The sequence below is a fragment of the Bos grunniens genome, chromosome 3 (genome assembly GCF_055505025.1).
Source record: "Bos grunniens cultivar Pamir isolate PY7600 chromosome 3, Bosgru_T2T1.0, whole genome shotgun sequence".
NCBI lineage: Eukaryota > Metazoa > Chordata > Mammalia > Artiodactyla > Bovidae > Bos > Bos grunniens.
In genome coordinates, this window is record NC_141167.1 from 7,994,576 (window position 1) to 8,011,315 (window position 16,740).

General features: G+C 42.7%; 1 protein-coding gene and 2 pseudogenes across 3 annotated transcripts in view; all 3 read right to left on the minus strand.

Annotated features, from left to right (window-relative positions):
- LOC147374915 (UDP-glucuronosyltransferase 1A9-like) overlaps positions 1-16,740 on the minus strand; it is a 128,125-nt gene that overhangs the window by 31,259 nt on the left and 80,126 nt on the right. The gene's annotated exons all lie outside the window — the stretch shown is intronic.
- On the minus strand, positions 5,870-10,318 carry LOC147374919 (UDP-glucuronosyltransferase 1A3-like; annotated as a pseudogene).
- LOC147374920 (UDP-glucuronosyltransferase 1A3 pseudogene) lies at positions 10,437-14,592 on the minus strand (annotated as a pseudogene). The gene has a single exon (XR_015155147.1). The product of XR_015155147.1 is annotated as a UDP-glucuronosyltransferase 1A3 pseudogene (transcript).

Sequence of the window (16,740 nt, forward strand, 5' to 3'; positions counted from 1 at the left end):
TGTGTTCCCTTATCTTTATTTTATCATCAAGTCACTTAAGCAAAATGGCATGTCATTGGAAGGCAAGGATTGATGATTACACCATATATTACAGGATACGTCTATGCCTGTGTCTTATCACCTCTGCTTTCACCCAGAAAGAACACTCCCCCTTATCTTGGAAAAACTCCTCTGACTCTGCTGCTCCCTCTGGGGAACATTCTAGTTCACTCTCTTGTTCTTCATCCAAGACCCATAGCAAGACTGTGCCTGTCCTTTCCCTTGGTCACCTCCTACCTCTCTGCTAACCGTGTTGTCTGGGGCTGGACTGAACGCTGAGGAGTCACCTCTGCCCCAGTCCCCATCCAGAACCTCTTCTGGATGTGACCTTATCTGAGAACTCTTGAATCTCTTTCCCCGCCCATTCATGGGTGAACACAGAACACATCCAGGGAAACATATAACATTGCTAAGACAGCTTTCTCTCAGCCAAAAGGGGATGGTGGCTCTCTGGTTTGTTCCTGTTCCACACTGGACACCTCTTGTACTATGCAGGAGACAGTCATTGGAGCAGCCATCAGATATGGAAACATCTGAAAAGATCTTTGATGGAGACAGCAGAAGGATTGGTTAAGAATTCTTTATCTGTCATATGGAATACATGTTGCTGTTACCTAAAGCATTGGTTTTTCCAGTAGTCATGTTCAGATGTGAGAGTGGACCATAAAGAAGGCTGAGCACCAAAGAGTTGATGCTTTCTAACTGTGGTGCTGGAGAAGACTCTTGAGAGTCCCTTGGACTGCAAAGAGATCAAACCAGTCCATCCTAAAGGAAATCAACCCTGAATATTCATTGGAAGGACTGATGCTGAAGTTGAAACTCCAAGACTTTGGCCAGCTGATGTGAACAGCCGACTCATTGGAAAAGACCCTGATTCTGGGAAGGATAGAGGGGAAAAGGAGAAGGAGGTGACAAAGGATGAGATGGTTGGAAGACATCACTGACTCAATGGACATGCGTTTGCGCAAACTGCAGAAGATAGTGAAGGACAAAGAAGCCTGCCATGCTGCAGTTCATGGGGTCACAAAGAGTTGGACAATACTTGGCAACTGAAGAAGAACAACAAAGCATCAGTGGGCAAGCAGACCTTAGTAATGATACAGCAGGGTTCAAAGGGTGCTGGCCCCCGAGGTCTGGTCACCCTGGGATAGGAGGGTTTCCCCTGGCTTCAGAACAGGCTCTCTGAACTCCTCTTCTGATGCTGAAGGGGCCAGTTTTCCACTACAGTGTTTAGGGACTGAAGTGGACATTAACCTGGGCCTTCATTACACCTTACAGCTTATGTTCAGATAACAGATATCCATCTCTATATATAAAATAGATAAATAGCAAGTTCCTACTGTATATCATGGGAAGTTATTCAATACCTTGTAATAATCTATAATGGAAAAGAATCTGAAAAAGAATACATATCTGAATCACTTTACTGAACAACAGAGACTAACACAAGATTGCAAATTAATTATGCTTCAAGTTAAAAGAAGGAACAGAACTAGAGGCATCATGCTTCCTGGTTTCAAACTGTACTACAAAGTAAAGTGATCAAAACAGTATGGTACCGATGCTAAAACAGACACAGAGTCAACGGAACAGAATATAGAGGAGAGATAACTCCACACTTATACAGGCAATCAATCCGTGACAAAGCATGTAAGACAATACAGTGGGGAAAGACATTCTCTTGAATACATGTGTTGGGAAAATTTGACAGCTACATGCCAAAGAATCAAACTGGATTAATCTCTCATGCCATGAGCAAAAACAAATTCAAAATAGAGTAAAGACTTAAATGTAAGACCTAAAATCATAAAATTTCTAGTAGAAAACATAGGCAGTATGCTCTTTAACTTCAATATTAGTAATACATATTTTGGGAGGATATGACTCCTCAGACAAGAGAAATAAAAGTAAAATAAACAAATGGACTTTATCAAACTAAAATCTTTTGATCAGCAAAGAAAATTACAAGCAAAAGGGAAAGGCCACTTACCGAATGGAAGAAGATATTTGCAAATGATATATCTAATAATAGGCTAATATCCAAAGTACACAGAGAATTCATACAAGTCAACAACAACAAAATATGATTAAAAATGGGCAGAAGACTCAAACACACATTTTTCCAGAGAAGACATACAGAAGGACAACAGGCACATAAAAACATGCTTACCATCACTAATCATAAGAGAAATACAGACCAAATCATAAAGAACTATTGCCTCACACCTGTCAAAATGACTATTATCAAAAAGACAATAAATAACAAGTGCTGGCAAGAATGTAGGAAAAAGGGAACTCTAGGGCATTGTTGGTGTCAATGCAAACTGGGAGAGCCACTACGGAAAACACTACGAAGATTCTCAAAAAGGTAAAAATAGGACTACCATATGATCCAGAAATTCTACTCCTGGGTATTCCTACAAAGAAATGGAAAGCACTAATTAGAAAAGCTATATACACCCCTGTGTTTGTTGTATTGCTGTTTGCAATAGCCAAGACATATTGGCTATTGAATATTACTCAGCCATAAGAAAGAAAGAAATCTTATCACTTGCAACAACATGGATGCACCTAGAGGGTATTATGCTAGTGAAGTAAGAGAAAGACAAATGCTGTATGATTTCACTTACATGTGGGGAAAAAGACAAAGCAAATGAACAAGCATGACAAAACAAATGGACTCATCGATACAGAGAGCAAAGAAGCAGCTGACAGAGGGGTGGGGAGGGGAAAGGAGAGAGAAGGGTAAGGGGGGTGAAAATGCAAACTGCCTTGTGGTATATGCACAATGGAATATTACACAGCCATAGAAAAGGACACATTTGAGTCAGCCCTAATGAGGTAGATGAACCCAGAGCCTGTTATACAGAGTGAAGAGGTCAGAAAGAGAAAAACAAATATATATTAATGCATATATTGGAGAAGGACATGGTAACCCACTCCAGTATTCTTGCCCAGAGAATTCCACGGACAGAGGAACCTGGTGAGCTACAGTCCATGGAGTCACAAAGAGTGAGACATGACTGACTGCCACTTTCTTTCAATGCATGTACATGGCATCTAGAAAGCCGGTACTGATGAGCCTATCTGCAGGGCAGTGATGGAGACGCAGACACAGAGAACAGACTTGTGGACACAGTGAGGGAAGGAGAGGGGCCTGAATTGAGAGAGTAGCAGGGAAACATATAAATTACCATATGTGAAATACATAGCCAGTGGAACTTTGCTGTATGATGCAGGGAGCTCAAATCAGGCACAACCCAGAGGGGTGACAACCTAGAGGGGTGGGGTGGTGTGGGAGATGGGGAGGGGTTCAGAAGAGAGGAGTCATACGTATACCTATGGCTGATTCATGTTGATGTATGGCAGAAACCAACACAATTTTGTAAAGCAATTATTCTCAAATTAAAAAGTTTTTTAAAGGATCCAAACTTCCAGTTGCAAAATAAATGTCACAGGTATGAAATAAGAGTGTATGAAATAGAGTCAAAAGTTATGTAATACCTTTCTACTGTGAATATCATAACTGGGTTTATCATGGTGATTCTTTTGACGGGTATGGAAGTACTGAATCACTATGTTGTCTAACAGAACTAACATAGCACTGTGGTCAATTATATTTCAAAAATCAACAAATGCATAGAAATGGAAATCAAATTTGTGGCTACCAGAGGCAGAGAGCAGGGGCAAAGGGGAGTTGGATGAAGGCAGTCTAAGCGGACAAGCTTCAATTATGAGAGAAACAAGGACAGGGGTGTAATGTATAACATGATAGATATATTTAACACTGTTGTATGTTACATATGAACATCATTAAGAGAATATTCTAATAATTCTCATCACAAGGTAAAAAATTTTTTCTGCTCCTTTAATTTTGTATCTATATAAGATGATGAGCGATCACTAAACTTGTTATAGCAATCACCTCATGATCTAGAAAAGTCAAATCACTCTGCCATCCACTTTAAGCTTATTCAGGGCTGCCTGTCAATTATATCTCAGTAAAACTGAAAGAAATAATAGTAAACGAACACCTTAAAATTTTTTACACTGAGTATATCTTTAAAGGACAATATTATATATATATATATATATATATATCTGATTTAATAAAATATACTATTAAAATTAATGTAACCCTCTTTTTGCTTTTCTAAATATGCCAACTACAAAGCTTTCAGTTACACATGTGGTATGCATTATACTTCTATTGGATAATTCTGTAATAGATCAGAAAGAAGACCTATTAAGAAATTTTTATAGCAATGACTTCACATGGAGAAGGCAATGGCACCCCACTCCAGTACTCTTGCCTGGAAAATCCCACGGACCGAGGAGCCTGGTAGGAGGCCGTCTATGGGGTCGCACAGAGTCGGACACAACTGAAGTGACTTAGCAGCAGCAGCAGCAGCAGTGACTTCACAAGAAACGTTCTCTGATTACAATCCAAAATAAATAGAAAAAATAGGAGAAAGGTAACCACAATAAATCTTAACCACATGGGAACTAAGAAGCAACCTTGTTAACACCAGCAACAACAAACGGCAGGGCTCCCCTAGTGGCTCAGTGGTTAAGAATCCACCTGCAATTGCAGGAGACCCAGGTTCAATCGCTGATCTGGGAAGATCCCACATGCCTCAGAGCAGCGGAGCCCGAGGGCCACACCTACTGAGCCTGTGCTCTAGAGCCTGGGAACCACAACTGATGAACCCATGTCCCACAGCTACTGAAGCCAGCACGCCCTGGAGCCTGTGCTCCCCGACAAGAGAAGCCACCACAATGAGAAGCCTGAACATTGCAACAAAGAGTAGACCCTGCTTGCGGCAACTAGAGAAAAGCCTGAGCAGCAACAGAGGTTCAGCGCAGCCAAAAATAAATAAACAACTAATAAAATTATTTTTCAAAAGCAGATAGTCACTGACTCAAAGAGGAAATCAAAAACAAAAGTTTGAGTTAAGAAATAGAAAGAATATGAGAACAATTTATTTCAAAATCTAAGGGATCTAAGAAATGCTTTATTTATGACCATCAATTCTTTATTATTAGGAAAACAAAAGAAAATTAATGCTTACCTAAGGAAAGCAGAAAAACAGCTATAAAATTAACTAAGCAAGGATGACATCATCAATAAAAAAATAAGTGGCAATCAATGAAATAGAAAACAAAAATAGTAAAAAGAACAAGCAAACCCAAAAGCGATTTCTTTGAGAAGACCAGTAAAATAATTCAATGTGTCATAAATCTTAAGAAGGAGAAGAAACAAAAATGCAAAAGATTTAGATTTTAATATTTCATATTTTGAAAAAATTGTCCATTAACATTCAAAGCCATCACCTCTAAGGGTAAAGTGAAAGTCGTTCAGTCATGTCCGATTCTTTGTAACCCCATGGACTGTAGCCCACCAGGCTCCTCTGTGCATGGGATTCTCCAGGCAAGAACACTGGAGCGGGCAGCCATTCTCTTCTCCAGGGGACATTTCAGACCCAGGAATGAAACCGGGGTCTCCTGCATTGCAGGCGGATTCTTTACCATCTGAGCTACCAGGGAAGCCCACCTCCAAAGGTAAACTTCTAAGTGTAAACACACTACATAAATGAGTGACAAAATCTCAAAGTAAAAACAACAGTTTAGTGGAGCAAAAGTAATTAACAGTGTGTGTACCGTGGTAACACTTGGAAATTTCAGTGTACATGATTTTTCACGTACCAAAGAAATCGGCACAAACATATCCAAATGCCTTCAGATGATACACCATGTCTGCTGGGCACGTTATAATAATGATAATAGATACTATTTGTGTGTTTACAATGACAGTATAAAGTCAGAATAGTTAGGTCACACGGCCAAGGTAATTCAGCTAGAAAAACGGGAGTGAGGATTTGAACCAATGCAGTTACCTCTAGAGAACATATTCACACAGAAAAACTAGAAAGAACGGAGTGGCAAATGCTTTTTAAATGCTTCCGTACTTTCCACCTTTTACAAATCTAGTCGATACATACATATTTTACAATTGGACAAATGCATTGCATACAGGAAGAAAACCAAGTATAATAGATTGTGGTGTGAGCAAAAATGAAATGTGAAGATAGAGCCCTTTGCCATAATAAATACAGTAATGTAAAGGGATATAAAAGTAAGAATACAAAAACCATAAGAGATCCAAAGTCATGGAAATTAATACAAACTCAGTACAAGTCATATAAGTGGGCAAAAAAAAGGGGGGGCTAAGTAGATTAAAAGACAAACCCTGCCCCTATGAGTCCTATTTCAATTAAACCCAAATATTCAGGGTTAACATGGGAAGACTCTGAAACCATGAGGAAAGTGGTAGTTTCCATCATGGAAACTTGGGGTGCAGTGACCTGGGCTGGGGTAGGTGTGGTGATGTGGTCAAAAACTTCCTCTTTGAGACCCACTTCTCAACATCACTGCTCAGTCTTCCCTGCTCTCCAGGCCTCATCACTAGTCTTTGATGACGTCCCACCTTAAACACCTACCTAACATGCCATTCAGCTATGTATATCCCCACATCTTACTCCAGACCCCAACTCCTGCTCAGAGACTTATGGCAGGCACAGCTTCATCTCTGAAAAGTTGGACCCAATTATTTCTTTCTCCAATCACAGAAACCCAGACTTTTCTCTCCACTATGGTCCCACTTCCACTTAATTTATTCAAAAACTTCTCCTTCCATTTGGCATTTAATTCTCCTGTAACCACACCTCAATCTCTTCCAAGACAAAACCACTAAGAACTATCAGGTCAACAGATGCAATCTACCAATTCTTTCTTGGTTTTGATGGTGCCAGACCCCATGGTCCTTACTGGCCATGTCCTCTGTCTGCCTTCTGTCTGTGGAAAACCTTTAGCCCAAGAATGACGTTAGTCAACAAAGTGAGAAAATGCAAAAACAAAGGAAAACAGTCCAACAAAACTAAATAGTCAGTAAGCAAAGTCAAGGACCTTTAGTTCCTCCTCAGGGGCCATAGATAATGCTCTGAGCCGTATCCCGTGAGCTGTCATAGACACTGAAACCCCCGTGAGGTGGAAGAAGTTAACCCCATGGTGACCAGATGTAGCCATGACATAGAGGCTGCCACCATTCTGAGAACTGGCCTCAAGGAAATGGGAACAAACCGGCCCTGGGACTGAAGATTAACTGTACTCAAAGCAATTAAACCTGGAGAAGGAAATGGCCACCCACTCCAGTATTCTTGCCTGGAAAATTCCATGGAAAGAAGAGCCTGGCAAGCTACCATCAATGGGGTCACAAAGAATTGGCCACAACTGATCGACTGAGCACCAAAAATTAACATGATGGTGGTCAGACCACTGACACCAATTTCAAGATGACTGTCAGAGCTGACTGTGCTGTTTCTACACAGAGGCCCCTTCCCTCTGTCAATAAAAGCTCTTGCCTCTGATTGTCCAAGGAGGAAATAAGTGTTTGGACAGGACTCTCCTCTCTCCACCCGCTTCCCGGAAACATTCATCCAAGCAAACTTTCACATCCACCAGTCTTGCTTCTTTACTGTCTTTTGAGCTACAAGCAACCAGACTCCACTTTGCTTACACTTCTGTTGAACACCCTCAGACAAAATCCTCTGAAGGATAAATTCACAGCTCAAGCACCTGCTCCTACTCCGCTGGAGAAAACCGCACAACAGTTATACCAATGCCTTTATTAAGGGGCAATCACGGTGGAATCACACCACTGCCTGTCAATCCTATCACACACCCTCAACCCTGCCTCCCACTCCTCTCAGAGATCATTGGAAGCCTTTACTGCCCTCCTGGAGGCACGTTAACAATGCATCTCACCACAGATGGTGAGGAGGAGGAGGAGAGGTAGAAATCATCAGAAAAACCAGTACATAACAAAACACCGTGAACTGTTGTTTTTTAAAAAATAAAATGCACTCCACTGGGAGCACTGATTGAACAAAAGCAGCAGTACACACCTGAGATAAAGGTTTCCTGTTGGCACAGTTGATGCCCCCAATGAACACCATGTTGGGCATGATTGGCCACAGGTACTCCACCACAAAGTCTTCTCTGAACAGCCACACGGATCCAGAGGCAAGAATCTCCCCCAGTGACACCTCTCTCTGAAGAAGCTCAGAGGCCATACGTGCATAAGGAGTGAAGGTAATCAGGCAAATGTACTTCAGGGCCAGAGGGTAGAGCATGTTCTTGACCCTTTGGAAGAATGTCATGTGGTCTGGATTCGTTGTTAATATCCTAGGAACACATGAGAAAGGGTTTGGGCACACTGTGCCCTCAGCATCTAAGTCGCAGGGAATAGACGCAAAAAAATACACATCAGGAATGGACAGGTACTTAGCCAGCACTGCCCCACAGGCATAAATAGGGTCCATTAAAACCACATCAGAGGAACTGGCATTCAGGTCCTTGTTACACAGAAGCCCTTTACAAGACCTTTGAAAGAGCAAAGACACATTTTCAAAGCCCCCATAGTTTGCAACATCATCGTTACAAAATGTACTCTTTCAAAACTCAGAATAAAATGGCCCTGCATGAGGAAATCAAATTCATTCTGGGTATACAGAACGGTGTAGCTTTTCGTGATGAAAAAGTCCTCTGCTTTGATGTGCACATTGACCTCCAGAGACAGGACCACTGCCGGTGACCCCTGGCGTGGAGCTCCCGCACGGCCTCCCGCATGCTGAGCCAGTGGCTGCCCTCCATGGGGACCACCAGCATCTTCCCAGCCTCGGCCCATCGCCCGGCGCACAGACAGAGCAGGAGTCCAGCCAGCACCTGCCGCCGAAGCTGCCATCCCAGGGCCATCCCTGCACAAGCCAGACTGTCTGGTCTGTGCCATCTGTATTTGTTGCCTTTATCTTATCACCAAGTCACTTAGGCAAAATGGCATGTCATTGGAAGGCAGCGTGCCCTCCTTACATTAATCATTACAGGATAAGTCCATGCCTGGGTTTCATCACCTCTGATTTCACCCAGGGAAAGGTTACCCACCTTATCTTGGAAAAACTCTTCTGACCTGCTGCTCCCAATGGGGAGCATTCTAGTTCACGCTCTTGTTCTTCATCCAATTTCTAAAGCAAGACTGTGTCTGCCCTATTCCCTTGGTCACCTCCTACCTGTCTGCTAACCCTGTTCTCTGGGGCTGGACTGAACGCTGAGGAGTCACCTCTGCCCCAGTCCCCACCCAGAACCTCTGCTGCATGTGACCTTATCTGAGAACTCTTTAAACTCTTTCCCCCATCATGGGTGAATATGGAGCACATCCAGGGAAACATATAACATCCCAAGAACAGCCTTCTCTCAGCAGGGAGGGGATGGTGGCTCTCTGATTTGCTCTGGTTCCAAACTGGACACCTCGTGCACTCCCCAGAGAGAGTCTGTTGGAGCAGCTGCCCGATATGGAAACATCTGGAAGGATCCTTGAGGACAACAGCAGAAGGGCTGCTTGAGAATTCTTTCTCTGCCTCATGGAGTAGAACTTCCTGTTACCTAAACCATCAGTGGGCAAGGCAGCTTTTTGTAATGACAGTGGGGTTCAGAGGGTGCCAGGCTCCAGGACCTGCTGCACTTTGGACAGGAAGGACGGCCCCATGCCTCCGTGCAGGCTCTGTGAATCCTCTTCTGATGCGGACCCCACTAGGCTTCCGCTGCTCTGTGTAGGGACTGAAGTGCGCATTATTCTGGATCTTTATTACATCTTGAAGTTTATGTTCAGGGCTTCCCACGTGGCACAGTGGTAAAGAATCCTCCTACAAATGCAGGAGACACAGGACATGTGGGTTCAATCCCGAGGTTGGATGTAGGAAGATCCCCTAGAATAGGAAATGGTAACCCACAATAGTATTCTTGCCTGGAAAATTCCACAGACAGAGGAGTCTACACAAACTGTACAAAAAAGGTTTTAATGACCCAGACAACAATGAAGGTGTGCTCACTCACCAAAGCCAGACATCACAGAGTGTGAAGTCAAGAGGGCCTTAGGAAGCATTACTACAAAAAAAGCCAGTGGAGGTGAAACAATTCCAGCTGATCTGTTTAAAATCCTAAAATTGAGGCTGTTAAAGTGCTCTACTCAATACCCCAGCATATTTGGAAAACTCAGCAGTGGCCACAGGACTAGAAAAGGACAGTTTTCATTCTCATCTCAAAGAATGGCAATGCCAAAGAATGTTCCAACTACTGGACAATTGGGCTTACTTCACACGCTAGCAAAGTAATGTTCAAAATTCTTCAAGCCAGGCTTCAACAATACATGAACCATGAACTTCCAAATGTTCAACCTGGTTTTAAAAAAGGCAGAGGAACCAGAGATCAAGTTGCCAACATCTGCTGGATCATCAAAAAATCAAGAGAATTCCAGAAAAACATCTATTTCTGCTTTATTGACTATGCCAAAGCCTTTGACTGTGTGGATCACAATAAACTGTGGAAAATTCTGAAAGAGATGGGAATACCAGACCACCTGACCTGCCTCCTGAGAAATCTGTGTAGCTCAAGAAGTAACAGTTAGAAGTAGACATGGAACAACAGACTGGTTCCAAATAGGAAAAGGAGTACGTCAAGGCTGTATATTGTCACCCTGTTTATTTAACTTATACGCAGAGTACATCATGAGAAATGCTGGGCTGGAAGAAGCACAAGCTGGAATCAATTGCCCGGAGAAATATCAATAACCTCAGATATGCAGATGACACCACCCTTATGGCAGAAAGTGAAGAAGAACTAAAGAGCCTCTTGATGAAAGTGAAAGAGGAGAGTGAAAAAGTTGACTTAAACTCAATATTCAGAAAACAAAGACCGTGGTAATCCGGTCCCATCACTTCATGGCAAATAGATGGAGAAACAGTGGAAACAGTGGCAGACTTTATTTATTTGGAGCTTCAAAATCACTGCAGATGGTGACTGCAGCCATGAAATAAAAAGACACTTACTCCTTAGAAGAAAAGTTATGACCAACCTAGACAGCATATTACAAAGCAGAGACATTACTTTGCCAACAAAGGTCCGTCTAGTCAAGGCTATGGTTTTTCCAGTGGTCATGTATGGATGTGAGAGTTGGACTATAAAGAAAGCTGAGAGCCAAAGAATTGATGCTTTTAAACTGTGATGTTGGAGAAGACTCTTGAGAGTCCCTTGGACTGCAAGGAGATCCAACCAGTCCATCCTAAAGGAGATCAGTCCTGGGTATTCATTGGAAGGATTGATGTTGAAGCTGAAACTCCAATACTTTGGCCACCTGATGCGAAGAGCTGACTCATTTGAAAAGACCCTGATGCTGGGAAGGATTGAAGGCAGGAGAAGGGGACAACAGAGGATGAGATGGTTGGATGGCATCACCAACTTAATGGACATGAGTTTGGGTGAACCCTGGGAGTTGGTGATGGACAGGGAGGCCTGGCGTGCTGCGGTTCATGGGGTTGCAAAGAGTCAGACACGACTGAGTGACTGAACTGAACTGAGGCTTCAACACTATGTGAACCAAAAACTCCAGATATGCAAGCTGAATTTAGAAAAGGTAGAATAAGAGATCCAATTGCCAACATCTGTTCGATCATAGAGAAAGCAAGGGAATTCCAGAAAAACATCTATTTCTGCTTCATTGACTACGCAAAAGCCTTTGACTGGATCACGACAAACTGAAAAATTCTAAAAGAGATGGGAATACTAAACCACGTTACCTGCCTCCCAAGAAACCTGTATGCATCTCAGGAAGCAACAGTTAGAACTGGACATGGAACAACAGACCTGTTTCAAATTGGGAAAGGAATACATCAAGGCAGTATAATGTCATCCTTCTTATTTAACTTAGATGAAAATACATCATGCAAAATGCAAAGGCTGGATGAATCACAACCTAAAATCAAGATTTCTAGGAGCAATGTCAACAACCTCAGATATGCAGATGATACCACTCTAATGGCAGAAAACAAAGAATACTAAAGAGCCTCTTGATGAGAGTTAAAGAAGACAATGAAAAAGCTGGCTTAAAACTCAACATTCATAAAACTAAGACCATGGCATCCAGTCCCATTACTTCATGGCAAATAGATAGGGAAAAAATGGAAACAGTGACATGTTATTTTCTTGCATTCCAAAATCATTGTGGATGTTGACTAAAGCTTCAAAAATAAAAGACACATGTTCCCTGGAAGAAAAGCTATGACAAACCTAAACAGAGTATTAAAAAGCAGAGACATTACTTTGCCAACAAAATTCAACAGAGTCAAGCTATAATTTTTACAGCGGTCATGTATGGATGTGAGTGCTGGAGCATAAAGAAGACTAAGTACCGAAGAATTGATTGTGCTGGAGAAGACTCTTAAGAGTCCTTTGGACTGCATGGAGATCAAATCAATCAATCGTAAAGAAAAGCAATCCTGAATATTCAATGGAAGGACTGAGCTGAAGCTGAAGCTCCAATACTTTAGCCACCTGAGGTGAACACCTGACTCATCGGAAAAGACACTGATGTTGGGCAAGATTGAAGGCAGGACGAGAAGGGGACGACAGAAGATGAGATGGTTGGATGGCATCACCAAGTTAATAAACATGATTTGAGCAAGCTCCATGAGATAGTGAAGGACGGGGAAGCCTGCTGTGCTGAAGTCCATGGGGTAACTTAGCAATGGAACAACAGCAACAATTCAGGATTAATATAAGAAGACTTTGAAATGATGAGGAACACAGTAGTTCCCACCATGGAAATGTGGGGTGTGATGACGGGGCTGGGGTAGGTGTGGTGATGAGGTCAAACCCTTCCTCTCTGAAACTCAGTTTTCTTCATTACTGTGCCCTCTGCTACTGTGTTCATAGGCTCAGTTTTCCCTCCTCTCCAGCTGCCCCCCCAGGCCTTTTACGATCTCAGTGTCCCAAGTTGATGACCCATCTGGCATGCATCTAACTATGTAACTCCCCGCCACCCCTCCAGACCCCAACTCCTGGTCAGAAGATTTCTGGTCAGCACAGGTCCATCTCTGAAAAGTTGGACTCAATTATTTCTTTCTCTCATAAGAGAGAGCCCAACTTCTGTCTCCAATATTGTCTCACTTCCACTTAATTTATTCAACCTCTCTGAAACTTCTGCTTCCTTTCAGTGTTTAGATTTCCAGTGACCACACCTAAGACCTTTCCAAGACAAAACCACGATAAACTATCAGAACAACAAATGCAGTTTGCCAGTTCTTTCCTCCTCCTATTGAACACCCTCAAGCAAAACCCATGATGGATGGATTCACAGCTCAAGCTCTTGGCTCCTACTAGATTGAGAAAACTGCACGACCATCACAACAGTGCCTTTACAAAAAGGCAGTCACGGTTGAGCCACACAATTCTTTCTCAGACCGAATACGGACCCTCAGCCCTGCCTCTCAATCCTCTCAAAGATCATCACAAGCCTACACTACCCTCCTGGAGCACTTTAACAATGGATCTCACCAAAGAGTGTTGGAAGGAGAATGGGAGGTAGCAATCTTTAGAAAGATCAGTAGATAAGTGAGCATGTGCAAGTAGGTTATTTTTTAAAAATATGTTCCACTTGGGAATTCCCTGTCAGTCTAGTGATTAGGACCCACCATTTCACCACAAGGGCCTTAGGTTGCAGTGTGGTGAAAAAGTTTTTAAAATTTTTTTATGAAAAGATCGTGCTCCACTGGGAGCACTGATTGAGCAAAAGCAGCAGTACACACATGAGAACCTGAGGTTTCCTGTTGGCACAGTTGATGTCCCCATCGAACACCATGTTGGGCATGATCGGCCGTGGGTAGTCCGTCACAAAGTCTCCTCTGAACAGCCACACGGATCCAGAGGCAAGAATCTCCCCCAGGGACACCTCTCTCTGAAGAAGCTCAGAGGCCATACGTGCATAAGGAGTGAAGGTAACCAGGCAAATGTACTTCAGGCCCAGAGGGTAAAGCATGTTCTTGACCCTTTGGAAGAATGTCATGTGGTCTGGATTCATTGTTAATAACCGAGGAACATATGAGAAAGGGTTTGGGCATGCTGTGCCCTCAGCATCTAAGTCACAGGGAACAGAACGCAAAAAAAACACAGCAGGAATGGACAGGTATTTAGCCATCACTGCCCCAAAATAGGGTCTGTTAAAACCATATCAAAGGAACTGGCATTCAGGTCTCTGATCAAGTCCTCGTTATACAACAGTGCCTCACAAGACCTTGCAAAGAGCAAAGACACATTTTTCAAAGATGCTATAGTTTCCAGAAACATGGTTACAAAGTGTACTTTTTTAAAAAGTAGACGTACATGAGTCTTCAGGAAGGAATCATATTTGTCCTGTGTGTAGGGAACGGCGTACGTTTTTGTGGTGAAAAAGTCCTCTGCCTTGACGCGCACATTGATCTCCGGAACAACAACCACTGTTTGGTGACTTCTGGCGTGGAGCTCCCGCACGGCCTCCCGCATGCTGAGCCAGTGGCTGCCCTCCATGGGGACCACCAGCACCTTCCCAGCCTCGGTCCAACGCCCGGAGCACAGACAGAGCAGGAGTCCAGCCAGCACCTGCCACCGAAGCTGCAGTCCCAGGGCCATCTCCACACAAACCAGAAGCTACTGAGTCTCTGGTCAGGCTGTGCTGCCTATATTTGTTCCCTTATCTTATTGTATCATCAAATCACTTAAGCAAAATGGCATGTCATTGGAAGGCAGCATGCCCTCCGAACATTAATCATTACAGGATAAGACTATGCCTGTGTTTCATCACCTTTGATTTTACCCAGGGAAAGATCACATCCCCTTACCTTGGAAAATCTCCTCTGACTCTGCTGCTGTCTCTGGAGAACATTCTAGTTCACTCTCTTGTTCATCCAAGACTCGAAGCAAGACTGTGCCTGTCCATTCCCTTGGTCACCTCCTACCTCTCTGCTAGGGTTCCCTGGGGCTGGACTGAATGCTGAGGAGTCACCTATGCCCTGTTTTCTTGTGTTCCAAAATCACTGCAGATGGTGACTGCAGCCAAGAAATTAAGGACATTTGCTCCTTGGAAGAAAAGTTATGACAAACCTAGACAGCATATTAAAAAGTAGAGACATTAATTTGTTGACAAAGGTCCATCTAGTCAAAGCTATAGCTTTTCCAGTAGTCATATATGGATAAGTTGGACCATAAAGGAGGCTGAGCACCAGAGAATTGATACTTTTCAACAGTGGTGTTGGAGAAGGCTCATGAGGATTTCTTGTACTACAAGTAGATCAAACCAGTCAATCCTAGAGAAAATCAGTTCTGAATATTCATTGGAAAGACTGATGCTGAAGCTGAAGCTCCAATACTTTGTCCACTTGAAGAGCCAACTCATTGGAAAAGACCCTGATGCTGGAAAAGATTGAGGGCAGGAGGAGAAGGGGACGACAGAAGATGAGATGGTTGGGTGGCATCACTGACTCAATGGACATGAATTTGAGCACACTCCAGCATATGGTGAAGGACAGGGAAGCCTGGTGTGCTGCTGTCCATGGAGTCCCAAAGATTTGGTCACAATTGAGCAACAAATGGCTGATTCCTGTGGAGGTATGGCAGAAACCACCCAATATTGTAAAGCAATTATCCTCCAAATAAAAATAAAATAAAAAAATTTAAAACTACAATGAAAAGTCACCTCACACCATTAGGATGACTATCATAAAAAAAAAAGAAAAAAAACCAACACCCAGAAAACAAGTCTTGAAGAGGATGTGGAGAAACTGGAACCCTGGCGTACTGTTGGTGGGAATGTAAAATGGTGCAGCCACTGTTGAAAATATATCCAGCCCCTCAAAAAATAAATAATAGAAATACCAAATGATCCAGCCATTCCTCTTATGGGTATATACCCAAAAGAATTGAAAGCATGGTCTCAAGAGGTATTTGTACATCCAGGTTCATAGCAACATTATTCACAACAGCAGAAGGTAAAAGTAACCCATGTTCATTGGCAGATGAATAGATAAGCCAAATGTGCTCTATCTGTAAAATGGAATACTATGCAGTCTTTTAAAAGAAGGAAATTTTGACAACATTGCTGAACCTAGAGGAAAGGAAAGTGAAAGTCGCTCAGTCGTGTCCGACTCTTTGCGACCCCATGGACTATACAATCCATGGAATTCTTTAGGTCAGAATACTGGAGTGGGTAGCCTTTCCCTTCTCCAGGGGATCTTCCCAACTCAAGGATCGAACCCAGGTCTCCTGCATTGCAGGTGGATTCTTTACCAGCTCAGCCACAAGGAAAGCCCTAACACAGATACCATAAGCTAAGTAAGGAAACACAGTTCACTTAGGGGATTGGAAATGGTGGTGTTTTTTCTGCTATAGCTAGGGATATAAATCTAGACTAGGATAAAATAAATGTAGAGGCATGCAACATCATGCATGGGAAGATTTAACTCTCTAACACTCTTGATTTTGCCCCATGCTAAGCTACACATGTAGTGACAGACCAAGTACAATGTCACTGGGGTTTGTAATATTACAAAAAAAAATTTTTCAATCCACCTAGAAGCATGTGAGGCTTCTGATAGGAGTAGTTCCTATCAGACCAATACTACCAAACATATGTGTCAGCCAATGTTTGGATAAATTTTTCAAATTAAAAGAGATAGACTTCATATATATGGTAAGTTATTTTTGGAAAATTGCAAATAATATTCAATAGAGAAGGTCTTTTCAACAAATGGTGCTTGGAAAACTAGATGTCTGAATGTAAAC